The sequence below is a fragment of the Hemicordylus capensis genome, chromosome 3 (genome assembly GCF_027244095.1).
Source record: "Hemicordylus capensis ecotype Gifberg chromosome 3, rHemCap1.1.pri, whole genome shotgun sequence".
NCBI classification, from domain to species: domain Eukaryota; kingdom Metazoa; phylum Chordata; class Lepidosauria; order Squamata; family Cordylidae; genus Hemicordylus; species Hemicordylus capensis.
In genome coordinates, this window is record NC_069659.1 from 309,302,678 (window position 1) to 309,317,507 (window position 14,830).

At 42.6% G+C, this 14,830-nt stretch overlaps 1 protein-coding gene across 1 annotated transcript in view; it reads right to left on the reverse strand.

Annotated features, from left to right (window-relative positions):
* Nucleotides 1-13,839, reverse strand: part of SERPINE2 (serpin family E member 2) — a 51,560-nt gene extending 37,721 nt beyond the window's left edge. The window contains exon 1 of the mRNA XM_053309090.1: nt 13,524-13,839. The gene's annotated coding sequence lies outside the window, so the exon portion shown is untranslated. The remainder of the gene's footprint in view (nt 1-13,523) is intronic.
* Nucleotides 13,840-14,830: the final 991 nt, after the last annotated feature.

The window sequence follows — 14,830 nt, forward strand, 5'->3', positions numbered from 1 at the left end:
CTTGAGTTTCTCTTTCACAATAACCCTGTGAAGTAGGTTAGGCTGAGAGAGAAGTGACTGGCCCAGAGTCACCCAGCTAGTTTTATGGCTGTATGGGGATTTGAACACAGTACTGTCTACACAGACTGGCAGCCTCTTCTCCAGGGTTGCAGCCTGCAAGCAGGAATTTCTCTCAGCCCTAACTTACAGATGCCAGGTAGGGAACTTGGAAATAAAGATGCTCTTCCCAGAGCAGCTCCATCCCCTGAGGGGAATATCTTACAGTGCTCACACATGTAGTCTCTAATTCATATGCAACCCGGGCAGACCCTGCTTAGCTAAAGGGACAAGTCATGCTTGCTACCACAAGACCAGCTCTCTTCCCTGGATGGGTAGGGTCAGTTGCTCTCCCCTTGCTAAATAAAGAGGCTCACCACTTCGAAAAAGTGCCTCTTTATTCAGTTAGCAGGGAACAACTGTCTCCCCGGTGAGGCTCATTTTGGCCCTCCTCTTTTAGATGTTAGATGTCAGGCAAAGAGTTTTATTGCAGGGAGTGTTTGGGATCCATTGCAATTTTCTAATTAACGGTAAGGTGCATCTGTCAACTTTCTGAGTGTTTCTTGTTTATAGTGTGTGCTACTGTTTGATAAGTTCTTATTTTTTGTAAGCTACCATATGGGTCAAAATGGGGTTAGAAATACTATATAAATAATAATACAGCAGTTCTTGAGATGCCTTTCTTGCTCAAGGCCATCATGAAAGTTGGTCCAAGAGTGGAGTTTCTGTTTCAATTATCATTTTCTCCAATAGCAAAACTTGTGGCTCCAATGCAAGCCAGTCTTTGTTCCATAAGGCAGGCAATGCAGCAGACCACCCAAAGACAAGGCAGTAATGTTTGCATATTCCCCACATATATAGAAATACAATACATTTCACAGACACCCACAGAAGACACCCTCTTGATAGAGGCTGTGCATCCACAAAGCCCTCCTGTATTAACCTTCCAGCTGTGGTGGCCTCTTTCTCCAAATGCCACCAAAGAGCTAGTGAACTATCTTGCCCTGAGGGGAAGAAAGAGAGAAGACATATTAACCTGTCAGTTAACCCAGTGGAAGACTGCAACATGAGAAGGACAAGAGCATCTCTTTAAGCCATCAATTTGGCTGTGACAAATGTGAGGGGCAGCTACCTCACACCAATTATTTGAAGACCTGTATTTTTTCTTGTACAGTACATCTACTCAGGCACTTTAAGTGGAAAGAGGATGGAAGTTTGTTCCATAAGTGAGAATTTTCCCCCAGCTGGGGGCAGGAAAAGAACTCTCCCAGGCAGTGTAGAAAGAAAACCCCTTCCTGCTATACTACTCAGGTTGGGAGCTGGCAGGCAGATTCCTCACTTCTATAGCTGCTATCGCACTCAGGTTCAGGGCTGGCAATACAGCCAGGGGAGGTTTACTAGCCCCCATCCACACATGATACTGCTCAAGTGGGGGTGGGGAGCTCTGCAACCCTCCCACAACTATCAGTTCAGGAGATAAAGGAGGCATTAGAATGGCCACAAATAAAACTTCTAAGCAGAATGCTAAATAGGCCAAGAGGCTGTAAGGGTCTCACTTTGACCAGCCAGTTATGTTTTTCTATCCCCCCACCCCAGCAAAGTCTCCCTACCTTAACAATACCAAGTACATATACTTTGGTATTCAGTGAAGGTCACCCCTCTGCTTCTCAGAATCTATTCAAAGTATACTTGCATTATATTGCTATTAACGTATAGCTAAGTATTATCTATTCTACTACTCTTCTCACACATCTGTAAATGTCTCAATTGGCCTCCTGCAAATCATTGCCTCAGAAGGTTCCACAGGGATGAGTGGATCTACTTAGATGGGGGGGGGGGATTTGCAACCCTGCATCTAAGGGCCTAACCCAACTAGCTCTGAAATAAAGTGATAACAGTCACCAGTAACACCAGGAGTAACAGCAGGAGAGAGGGCATGCCCTCAACTCCTGCCTGTGGCTTCCAGCAGCATCTGGTGGGCCACTGTGCAAAATGAGATGCTGGACTAGACGGGCCTTGGGCCTGATCCAGCAGGGCTGTTCTTATGTTCTTCCCAGAAATGAGTGGCAGACCAAGCCTGTGGCTGTGTTGCAGTGCTGCTGCAGGATGATCCTCCAAGGGCTACAAGCTTAACACATTCAAGAAACGTTTTGATAGTTAAGATAAGATTCCATTCATTGAAGTAACTATTGAAACTGAATTCATGGGCAAGTCTAAAGCTGCCTCTAGAGGACGTTTCTCCATGACCAACTTACCCATAATCTCAAAGAAATGACATAGTCAACTTTGCATTTTGTCATCTGACACTATCTACAACGGCTTCAACACAGAACCTTGCTTGTACTGGAAGCCCAGATCTTCCCATGATTTGTCTGGACAGAAGCTTTGAGCTGTTCCCTTTCTTGCTACAGCTCGACACCATCTTCATGACTGGAATTTAAAATTCTACCATTGCAACCCTTGATTTTAGATAAAGTTAGTAATTTCTCCTGCTAATTTAAGAAAAAAAGCAAAAGTAGCTCCCTGACAATGCAATATCCAGGTTCCCCACTTTGTCACATTTACTAGGATGTTTATATATGTGCCAATTCAGCATGATTTATAAGCGAAAAACCTAAGTCTGCAAAAGTCTAGGAGGACATAACACTTTGTACATGAAAAATGAAGGTTAACACAAGAACTGAGAGATAAAAGTCAAGAACTAAATGAAGTATGATAGAAGTACTAGTTTTGGTCACCACTGTTCAAAGACTTAGCCAAGAAATGTGTGCTCAAGTAAGGTAGGTAGACAGCTCAAGTAATTGCATTTCAAATTATTTCTTTGATGCAGATATTCACTTCAATTCTGCTTGCCATAATTGCGTGACAGTATCTAGATAGCTAACAAATTAAAAATTCATAGACATCACGACAAATTATGTACCAGAAAATAGCTATTTATACCTTAAAACATTTCAATTGACCTTTAAGTTGACAGCATTCAAAACCAAAAACACAAGATAGCTTTATTCAGTTTGCAGACAGTAGAGGGTGCCCTTAAACATGCAGATGAATTCACACAAAAACATGAACTTTAAAAAGATTCATGGCAAGTGTACATTGTCCCCCAGTGTTCCCCTAGAAGCTAACAAAATCAATACAATTTTGTTCAATTTAAATGGACTTCCGAAAATATATTTGGGGCACTAATTATTAAACTAGATAGCTTAAAAGCAGAGACTTTTCAAGGTAAAGTTCCATTTCCTTTAAGGAAAATGTGAGTCTGTACATGGAAAGTTTTTATTTTTTTTCTTGCCATGGCAAACAGTGACAATAAAAAAGTATAATTACACAGTACAGAAAGTTAGTAGTCACAGGAGGAAAGATTTTTTAAAAAGTTATGTTGGGCAAGTTTGAAAGCTGTTCTTGTGGTAGCAAGAATGACTTGTCCCCTTAGCTAAGCAGGGTCTGCCCTGGTTGCATATGAATGGGAGACTACACGTGCAAGCACTGTAAGATATTCCCCTTAGGGGATGGGGTCGCTCTGGGAAGAGCATCTAGGTTCCAAGTTTCCTCCCTGGCATCTCCAAGATAGGGCTGAGAGAGATTCCTGCCTGCAACCTTGGAGAAACTGCTGCCAGTCAGTGTAGACAATACTGCGCTAGATGGACCAATGGTCTGACTCTGTAAATGGCAGCTTTCTATGTTCCTCAGTGTGAAGACAGCACAAAAATGTTTTAAGGAATATTTATCAGAACTATATTGTTGTTTCATAGTAACAAGATATTCCAATATGCCACCGTGCAGAAACATAAGCACTTTATTTATTGCTTCTACAGTCTTGGTAAATATATAGACTGTTTACTTTACTCACATGATCATTGAAGCCAGGTTGTGATGATGCCTACCGGTATGATGCATATGAGAGTTTGCCTGATTAGATATCTAAATATGCCTGTGGAATACAGGAAGTCCCCAACTTACAAAGTGATTGTGTTCCAAAAGTTCATTCCTAAGTTAGATGTTCCTAACTCAGAACGCAAGTAGATCCCAAGAATGATGACTTGTTTGTACATGTGTTTTGGTGTTTGTACGTTGAGGAATTCCTTAATGTAATATGTTATGGAGCTTTGTTTGTATGTACACACGTTTGTAAGTCAGGGAGTCTCTGCCTAAGGAAGACGTGTATCCTTCCTAAAGCCATTTCCAGGACAATTCTCAAATGAAAAACCAGCATTCCACTGGCAAAACCCTTCATAAAAAGGGTTTCAAAACCACAACCCTGGAGTCTCCCAATAAGAAAATAAGCCTCCCTTTAGCAAGGCACTCAATGCTCCTTTGATTTTATTGTCATTTAAACATACAGGGCTGCATTTACAGTAAGAATTGCAGTAAGTGCACAAGTGGTCTTCCCTGCCCCTTCCTCGGTCCCGAGGTCACCCTCTCAGGGAAGCTGCTCCTGGAGCCTGGGAACGGAGCTGCAGAGGGAGGGGGATCTTCAAAACCAGGCTCCCAAGTTCCAGGGATTCCTCCCTCCGTCCCTCCCTCCCACCACAGAGCCACATCCCACATCATTGCAGAGAAACCCCCTACCTTCAAGAACAACTTTTCAGGGGGTACCTTGGAACAGGGAAGATCCTGAACCTAACTGTGCAACCCACAGTACTCATTATCCGTAATTACATAGACTTAACACTTTTCAGTTTCATTTTTGATACAGATTGTGATTAGTTGAACAGACTTTGATACAGGAATAAGTTCAGGTTTTACATTAACTTATCTAATTGTCAAAAAGATTGGTCACACAACCCTGCATTAGTCAGTTGTGCTCCATCACCACCACGTCTTATTTTATTGGGTCTCGTTTGGTCCAATACATTACGTGGCAATTATGTGCTAAGCTCTGATCATTAGTATGACAGATTCAGATAATTCTCTGAATCTGTCATACTAATTTGTCATATGGTTTTGTGTTGTTCACTAGCTGTGAAAAGGCCTGAATGTTATCAGCAACATAACGAATACACTTACCTGTTCAAAGTAACAAAAGCAGCTGACAACACAAGTGATGCCAGAATTGAAAGCTCAGGTTTTACAGCAGTGTTCCCTCTAACATGGATTCCCAGATGTGGTTGACTACAACTCCCAGCATCCTCAGATGCAATAGCCTCTGTTGGGGGATTATGGAAGTAGTATTCAACCACATCTGGGAATCCCCCGTTAGAGGGAACACTTTTTAACGCCCAATTGCTTACACATGTAGAGTATTCCAGTACATAGCGACTTGAGTACAGAGCTAGTCCAGATTTACTAAAAATGCAGTAAATGTATTGTAGCGGATTATAGCCTTTGTCTCAGAGCAACCTCAAGCGAGGGAAAGAAATGCTGAATGAAAGACATGTCTCCATGTGCAAGCCTACACACAGTGAGAAAAATGGTAATCAGCTGAACGTCGGAGGATGTGCTTGCACCAGAGTAAGACCCACTTTCAGTCTTTTTAGTATTTCCCATTTCTCCCAAGTTAAAAATCCACTTGGAGAGGCTTGTAAGAGAACAGAACAAAAAGAAAAACAATTTTATTCAAATGCTACAGACTGTTTCTGTCTGAGACTCTCTCAGCTTTTAGTTACAGGTAAATGTACTCAGTAGGTTACAAGAATGCTTCATAAAGCACCCCGAATGATGTTGGGGCAGCACAGTTTAAAAATCGTGGTAGCCCAGTTGCAAAGAACAGGTATGTAGGAAAATACAAAAGCACCTTTAAAAGCTTACAGAATCTTTTGTATATGGCTGGATGGGCGAAGGCTAGTGTTTCTCAGTTTAGTTACATTACAGGTAAACAATAACAGACCAGTATCAGGGATATACAAAGTGTACACAAAAGAAACTGAAAGTCTAACACAAAATCTGACAAAACAAACTTTCCCTAGTCTAACTTCCCAGAGCCAGAGCCCTGGCTTCCTTTGTCTTGAATTCACCAAATCCTAGATGAGAATTCAAGCCCCTGCAGTTCTATCTTCCAAGAACTGCAGTCATCCTCCAGCAGCCAACCTCCCTGGCCACATGTGTTGCTCTGCACCCCCAGCCAGCTTCTTCTCACAAATACTCTCCGTCCTCCCCACGGCTCTCTAGGTCCCACCCACCTGGTGTGCTGATTGGCTGAGCCCTGGAGTTCACCAGCCTGTCAGTCAGGACAGGGTTCAATTCCATTTAACTCTTTAGGGGAGGGGTGGCTGATCACTACATGTTACAAATGGGCTATACTTTTTAGTTCCCAAAATAAGCAATGCTCCATTAAACCATAAGTCTCATCTGAAATTATTTCTATTTCTAACAAATAGGCTCATAAAGCCACCAAGCTTATTGTAACAGTAGTCTTGGCACATATAGCTGTTTACATTATAGACTATAAAACAGAAGAATTGCCCCTCAAATGGTTCCCTGTGAAATTCAACAAGAGGGATGCTCAGAAATACTCCTCTGAAGACAAGGAAAAGAGCAAGGTTACACACATATATTCTCAAATGTCTCATACACAAATGCTTCTTTAAAAACTTGTACCTGTTATTACCACAGCAGCCCTCCGATTTTCTCTTAGTTGTTAAGGTGGATTCAATGGTTTTAGGAAGAATAATATTGCTTTTCTAGAGCGCTCATTTTGTGGTTGACCTAGTTCTTCACTCTGAGCAGTTTCTCAAAGGATGTTGTCAGAAAGTGCTTGTTAAATTAGAGAGCCAAGTGCATTGCCAAGCTTTAACTAGGAAAGACATTCCAGTTCCATGACTGAGTGAACAAAAGGTTCATCCCATTTCCAATGAATTGTTTAGCTTCCCACCATTCGCTTCTCTATCCTACCTTCTCTATTCCAGGTTGGCTGAAGGGCTTGATGGCACAAACAACAATTCCATCCATTAAGAAGTATTGCTCATAACCAATACTGAAGGTACAGTTTCAGAGCATTACATTCTAGAAGAATCCTTAGTTGCAGTGCTATCTACACACCTTTAGTTAATAATTATCCAGTCATAAGAACAGCCTTGCTGGATCAGGTCCAAGGCTTATCTAGTCCAGCATCCGGTTTCACACAGTGGCCCACCAGATAGCAATAGCAATAGCACTTACATTTATATACCGCTCTATAGCCGGAGCTCTCTAAGCGGTTTACAATGATTTAGCATATTGCCCCCAACATTCTGGGTACTCAGAATGCCTCTGAGAAGCCCACAGGCAAGAGGGCATGCCTTCTCTCTTGCTGCTGCTTTCCTGCAACTGGTATTTAGAGGCATCTTGCCTCTGAGGCTGGAGGTGGCTATAGACATATACTCCTTGAGTTTGTCTAAGCCCTTTTTAAAGCCACCCAAGCTAGAGGCCATCATCAGTGGCAGAGAATTCCATGGTTTAATTATGTGATGTGTAAAAAAGTACTTCCTTTAAGTTGGTCCTAAATTGCCTGGCCTTCAGTTTCACAGGGTGACCACTGGTTCTAGTGTTGTGAGAGAGGGAGAAAGATTTCTCTGTCCACTCTCTACTCCATGAACAATTTTATACACCTCAATCAAATCTCTCTGTAGTCGCCTCTTTCACAAACTAAAAAGCCCCAGATGCTGTAGCCTTGCCTCATAAGGAAGATGTTCCAGGTCCCTGATCATTTTGGTTGCCCTCTTCTGCCCCCTTTCCAGTTCCACAATGTCCTTCTTACGATACAGTGACCAGAACTGTACACAGTACTCCAAATGTGGCCACACCATAGATCTGTATAAGGGCATTATACAAATTTTCAATCCCCTTTCTAATGATCCCTGGCATGGAATTGGCCTTTTTCAAAACTACCACACACTGACTTGACACTTTCACCACAATCTCAAGATCTCTCTCCTGGTCAGTCACTGATAGCTCAGGCCCCATCAGTGTATATGTTAAGTTGGGGTTTTTTGTCCCAATTTGCATCACTTTACACTTGCTTACACTGAACCACATTTGCCATTTTCCCACTCACTCTCCCAGTTTAGAGAGGTCCTTTTGGAGCTCCTCACAATCTGTTTTGGATTTCACTACCCTAAATAGTTTAGTGGCATCTGCAAATTTGGCCACTTCACTGCTTACCCCAACTTCTAGATCATTTATGAACAAGGATCTGTCCCAGTACAGAGCCAGTCATAAGAACACCCGGGGGATTCCACTTACTTACTTCCATTGTGAAAACTGACCATTTATTCCTACCCTCTGTTTCCTGTCTTTCAACCAGTTACCAAACCACACATGAACCTATCCCCTTATCCCATGACTGCTAAGTTTACTCAAGAACCTTTGGTGGTGAACTTTGTCAAAAGCTTTTTGGAAGTCCAAGTATACTATGTCAAACAGATCACCTTTATCCACATGCCTACTGACATTCTCAAAGAACTCCAAAAGGTTGGTGAGGCAAGACTTGCCCTTGCAGAAGCCATGCTGGTTCTCCTTAAACATATAGAAAAACAGGCCTTGTTGAACTATTTTATCCTTAAGCATGCTTTCCATCAAGTTACCCTGCACAGATGTTAAGCCAACTGCCCTGTAGTTTCCTAGTTCCCTTCTTGAAAATCGGAGTTACATTAGCTACTTTCCAGCCCTCTGGTATAGAGCCTAACTGTAGGGACAAATTGCATATTTTTGCTAGGAGATCAGCAATTTCACATTTGAGTTCCTTCAGAATTCTTGGGTGGATGCCATCTGCCCTGGCAATTTGTTAATTTTTAGTTTTTCAAGACAGTTTAGAACATCCTCTCTTGTCACCTCAGATTGGCCCAGTCCTTCAGCCTCCAAGCCTGAGAAGTGGGTATATGGTCAGTATCCTCCGCCGTGAGTGGGTATATGGTCAATACCAGAGTGGGTATATGGTCAGTATCCTCCGCCGTGAAGAAAGATGCAAAGAACTCAATCAGCTTCTCTGTAATCTCCTTATCATCCTTAATAATCCCATTCACGCCCTCATCATCTAAGGGTCCAACTGCCTCCCTGACAGGCTTTCTGCTTCTGATATATTTAAAGACGTTTTTGTTATTCCCTTTGACACTTCTAGCTATATGCTCCTCCAACTCTCTTTTTGCATTCCTTATTGTCTCCCTGCATTTCTTTTGCCAGAATTTATGTTCCTTTCTGTTCTCTTAATTTAGACAGGACTTAAGGAAATCTTCCCTTTTATAGCTTCCCTGATTTTTCTTGTTAGCCATGCTGGTGTCCTCCTGAACTTGGTGGTACCTTTCCTTCTTCTAGGTATACATTCCAACTGGGCTTCTATTATAGTGGTTTTGAATAAGTTCCATGCTTTGTGGAGTGATCGACTTTCCCTTTCAGTTTCCTTTTTACCAGTCCCCTCATTTTTGCTAAGTTTCCTCTTCTGAAGTCGACACATCTGTGTTGGACTTCACTGGCAATGCTCCACTCACATAAAGGATCACATTATAGTCATTCTTCCTCAGTGGTTCTCTGACATCTCACACCAAGACCTGGACACCACTGGATGAAGTCCAATGTTGCCTTCTCTCTGGTTGGTTCCATGACTAACTGTTCTAAAGCACAGTCATTTAGCATGTCAAGAAATTTGGCCTCTCTGTCAATACCTGCATGTGAATTTGCGCAGTTTATGCAAGGGTAATTGAAGTCACTCATTGTTGCAGCTCTGTCTCTCTGACCCCTCTCTGATTTGCTTCTCCAACTCCCAGTCAGCCTCAGCATTTTGATTACTCAGTGTTTCAGTCACTGTACACCTGCCTTATGCTCAACTATTTGGCAACACAGAAAATCCCTACTCAGACCAGCTAACTCTTTAGAAACTGATATAGTCAACTGAAATAATACATTATATTTCAGATTCAGATGTCAGTACAGATGAGGCCTCAGATCACCAGAACAGCAACCATGTTCTCTGTTAATTCCAAGACTGGCCATATTAACACATGCTTATGTAACACTCCGCATTATCAAAATGCTGGTCAGAGAGAGGCATATTTTCAAAAGGCTGTACCCGAAACGGTTTAGTCTTGTACAGAAGTTTCTAATTTACTTTTTATTTAGCATTATCTTTTTAAATGAATATCTGTTTTTCTGGAAATATACACAGATTGTTCTCAGAACTTTCCCTTGAGAATCGTAAGCAGCTATGAACAGAGGCTTTTAAACACATACCTTTTTTGTGCAGCAAACACTGCATGGAACATTTTATACATATAAATATGCTTAGGATTCTTTCCAGTCCAATATTTAACTTCCAATAAGAAATTATAGGGCATTATCAGAAGATGCTGTCCACTACATTAATAGTATTTAAAAGTTTCCTTTGAGATAAAGATACTACAAATATTTAGGCAAAATCTCACTTATTTCAAAGCACAGCAATAATCATTTGTTTTAGATTTTTGCATTTCTATCCCTCTCTTCCTCCAAGAAGCTCAGCTTGGTGTACAGGATTTTTTTTAATCCTGTTGACAACCCTTGAGGTAGGTTAGGCTGAGAGATAATCAACTGACTTGAGGTAACACAGCGAGCTTCATGAAGTAACACAGGGGCATATCTAGGGTAGGGCAGGCAGGGCATGTGTCCTGGGTACCACCTGAAGGGGGGGCACCATTTTTTAAAATTAAAAATTTTTTTAAATGGCTGCCAAAAACAAAATGGCCTCCACACATGCTCAAATGGCCTCAGTGAGGCCCTAGGCCATGCCAGGCCTCACAGAGGCCATTTGAGCATGTTCAGTGGCCATTTTGTTTTCAGCGGCCATTTTTTTTTAAAAAAAATTTAAAAATGGCCACAATACATGCTCAAATGGTCCCTGTGAGGCTCTAGAGGCCAGCGGGGGGAGGGGGAACCTTTGAAGACCCCCCCGAAGGGGCTACAGGTTAAAAAAATTAATTTAATATATGTCTCTGTACACATGTTCAGATTGGCACTATGTACAGAGAATCAGGGCTTGTGAATACTGAGCTGAAGCTTATGAGATAGGATTGTATTCATTGGCTCTTACTTTGCTTCTTGTGATAAGTGAGTTAAATGTGATGTCTTAATAATATGGCTATTAATGGTGAGTTTGTCTTTGAATCAGTGTGAAATCCTTAGAATTAAGGCCCACTGGGAGTTTCTTGCTCACTTTCTCACATTTTAACAGTCTTTCTGAAATACTAGAATATATTCCAAGCAGTGACACAGTTTACTCTGCATATCCTTTAATTATTTTCAGAGTATCTGGGAAAAGTCAAATTCTCCATTTATTTTTAAAACTGATGTAATAGTGATGCTACAATGCATAATAGAGAATTAGACAGGCATTTATTTTTAAAACTTATGTAACAGTGATGCTACAATGCATAGTAGAGAATTAGGCAAGCACTTCTGTTCAGTTTTCCAAGTACACCTCCACATAGTATTTGGGTATTTCATGAGCCCCAGTAGTTTTCTAGCATTTTCAGGTCTGGCTATGTCCACTGCTAAATAGTTTTTGAAATATTAAAAGATTAATGAGCTTGACTTATATTTTTCAGCTGATATTATGGTAAAGTTATCTGAAAGATGGGTGTCAGATGTTTGGACAGGGGGCACAATTTCAGTGCTTGTCCTAGGTGCTGTTTTCCCTAGATACGCCTCTGGTAACACAGCAAGAGTTCATGAATATTTGAACTCTCGCCACCCTGGTCCCAATAAGCACTACTCAACACTGGCTATGCATATTGTGATCCTATCCATCTTCTACAGCCATGAGGCACTACACTCACATGTAAAAAAGCTCCATTTCATAATTAGCACACAAATAAAGCCTCATGTGTACCTTCTTTGCAAGTATAGTCTAAGAAAAGTGTTTCTTCCTTAGGTGATGGAAAACACAATGTCTCGGTTGGACACCACAGGATAAAGTGAGTTTGATTTGTACAAACTGGCAAGGAAGTTATCTGCAGCCTTTTCCAATCCCATACACAGACCCAGATGATGACTCTTAAATACAGTCCACACCAACATAACTTCCTTAACTTCAGTGATGCTACTGCTATAAGCAAGGGAAGCCCGTTTTTTAAAATCCTCACTGTGGTCATCACTACTTTACAGAGACAGACAAATTTAGTTATAGAGTAGGTTTTGTGTTTGTTTTTTTTAACCCCAAGAACAGCTTCATCACAAAGTCACAGAAGGAAATATAGAGTAAATGGCTACAACTATAAAGTAATACAAGCATCTACAATTTGTACAACCTTGCAAAAAAAAGGGGGGGGGTCAGTGGAGATGCTGGAAGACTGCAATTCTGTCACAGAACTACTGCTATAGACTCAAGATACTGTGAGGAAGAAGTGCAGGCAGCCACAGCATGTCATGAAAATCTTTCCACAGAAAGAGGCAAATCACTTCTGCAATAAGATGTGCAGACATTCATGTCTTACCAGCCACTTGTTCCTTATTAGCAGACATCCACCCTCCCACCCATGATAATCTACAAGTATAGGCTAAACTTCCTCACCACTGGCAAGTAAAAATTGCCTCCAGACAGTCAAACAGAGACGGAAGGTTTTGCTACTACTGAATAACTGAGTTATTTTCAACAGCCTGAGGGAGGAAGAAAATACACTGGTATTTGTGGGCTAGTAACTTGTTTCAAGCTGCTCAGGAATCCAACAGAGGGACACAGGAGGAGGATGAAAAAGCAAGGCTTAATTATAATATTTCCAATTACACTAGGTCCATCATAATAACCGAGACATAATTATTGCCTAGAGAGTCAAGTTGGAGATATTTTATTTCTTTGTCAAATTTGTAGACACCCCAAACTTCCACCTCTGGGCGGTTTACAACAACATAAAGCAAATCAAAACAAAAGTGAAAATCTCAAACACAGTTTAAGTTGTGCTGATAATCTTCCCAAATGCTAAAGACCAGATGGGTAGGGGTACTGGGATAATCAGAGAACCTCCATGTGGAGAAAGGGATACTTGCAAACTAGTCCCGGACTGGGGTTAGCCAATAAACACCTTAGGTAGCCTTTAGTTAGAGAAACCGAATTACTTGAAGGCAGCCCTGGGTACATTTAAGCTCGGAAATAAAACACGCTCGTGCCCGTTATACAAAACTAGCACTTCTCTCCCTCAACAAACAAACTCAGCCGCCCGGCCCCTAATTCAGAAGAGAAGCTGGCGGAGGAAGAGCCATAAAGAAAAAGATCAACTTCCTCCACTGGTGTAGGGCTTAAAACTTAGTTTATCCAAGGGACTCTACTGACTGGGATCATCCTGGATGGGGAGAAACGTAAACACGGCGGGGATTAGTAGGGCGATTAGAGGGCGGCTCCTCCACTACAGAAGCCCGAGTTGAAAGCACGAGGCGGGGAGGAGGACTGGGAAGAAGAAGAAGAAGAAGAAGAAACAACCCTCTGGAAAAAAGTGAAGGGAGCTGTGTGGAGCAGAAGGAGAGCGCCCGCCCCACCCAGGGAAGCCGCCAGGCGCCCCGTGGTGGAGTTATCCCTGGAAGGCACCTCGCGCCCAAAGGACCCTCACCTTTGCTCGCGTGGGACGCGCCTCTTCGGAGCAACAAGCGCTGTGGCGGCGGCGGCGGCACCAACTGGGCTTCCTCACACCGCCTGTCTGAGCTACTAAACGACCGCCCACCCCCGAATCCGCATTTATCCCACCCGCCGGAGAGCGAGCGCCACAGCGGACACAGGCGGCGCCTACTTCGCTCCCCCCCGCCTCCTCCTCCTCCTCCGCCGCTTGCCCCTCCTTCTCCACCGACGCCTCAGCAGTAACAGCAACCCTCCTCCTCGGTTTTGTCTCCGCCACACGCAGCTAGTCTGCCCTGCCTCCTCCACCCCTACGTTGCAAGGCCTCGCCTCCTGCTGTTTCGAGGCGCCACCCTCAACTCCAAGTTCAGATGCGCCGCCCGGCCGCTTCGAAGAGCGGGGCGGCTTTTCCAGTTCCCCTCCCGAAACGGCAGGAGGCGAGAGGGGCACTGCTGCCCGTTATCCGCACAGGCTCAGCCCGGTTAGCGCTGGGCCCTTGAACCCTTTCGCTCCATTTGGGGAAAAAGTCACACTTGCGTTCTTCTTACAAAGCTCTGATTAAAAAGTCAGCTCCATTTAACACAGTGGGACTTGTGTGAGAAGACAAGTCAGCAGCAGTGCTCAGCAGCAGTGTCAGTGCGGCTTTTGGATATGAAAGTTTTGCCCCACTAGCCTTGTAATTATAGCTATCTTCACATAACCATGACTTTTTAAAATTTCCATTTATAATCCATTATTACTTTACATTTTAAGGCTTCTGAAATATCTTAGTCCTTTCAACTCCATACTGTACTTGTGTGCGTGCACACACACACACACACACACACACACAACAAAAACCCACCCAGATTCTTGCGGCAGTTTACTGGCTCACCTGTGGTAATGTGACATGGCCTGGAATCATGCATTGCTGAAATCTGGGACTTTCCTCCAAGTAAATGAATGTGCTGTTTCATAATTCTGGAGGAGGGGCAAGGATGGTAAATTTTTAAAACCTGCTCTTTCAGGAATAATCATATATGGCCCAACACAGGGAGCGGACTGCCCCACTGCACTCTGTCCTGTAGATGAAATTTTAAAGATGTATTTTCAACATGCCCTTCCTCTAAGCAGCCATGGCAATATAAATGTCCCCATTTTACTTAAACCTATTTCTTGCATTTATATGTTTAGTTATATTATTATTGCATTTAAATTGCCTTTCTTCTATCGTGTAGCTCAGATCAGTATACATAGAAAGTTCTCAGTCTCTATCCCAGGCTCTGACCAGACCCAGACTTGCTTAAGCTTAGAAATGTTCCTGCA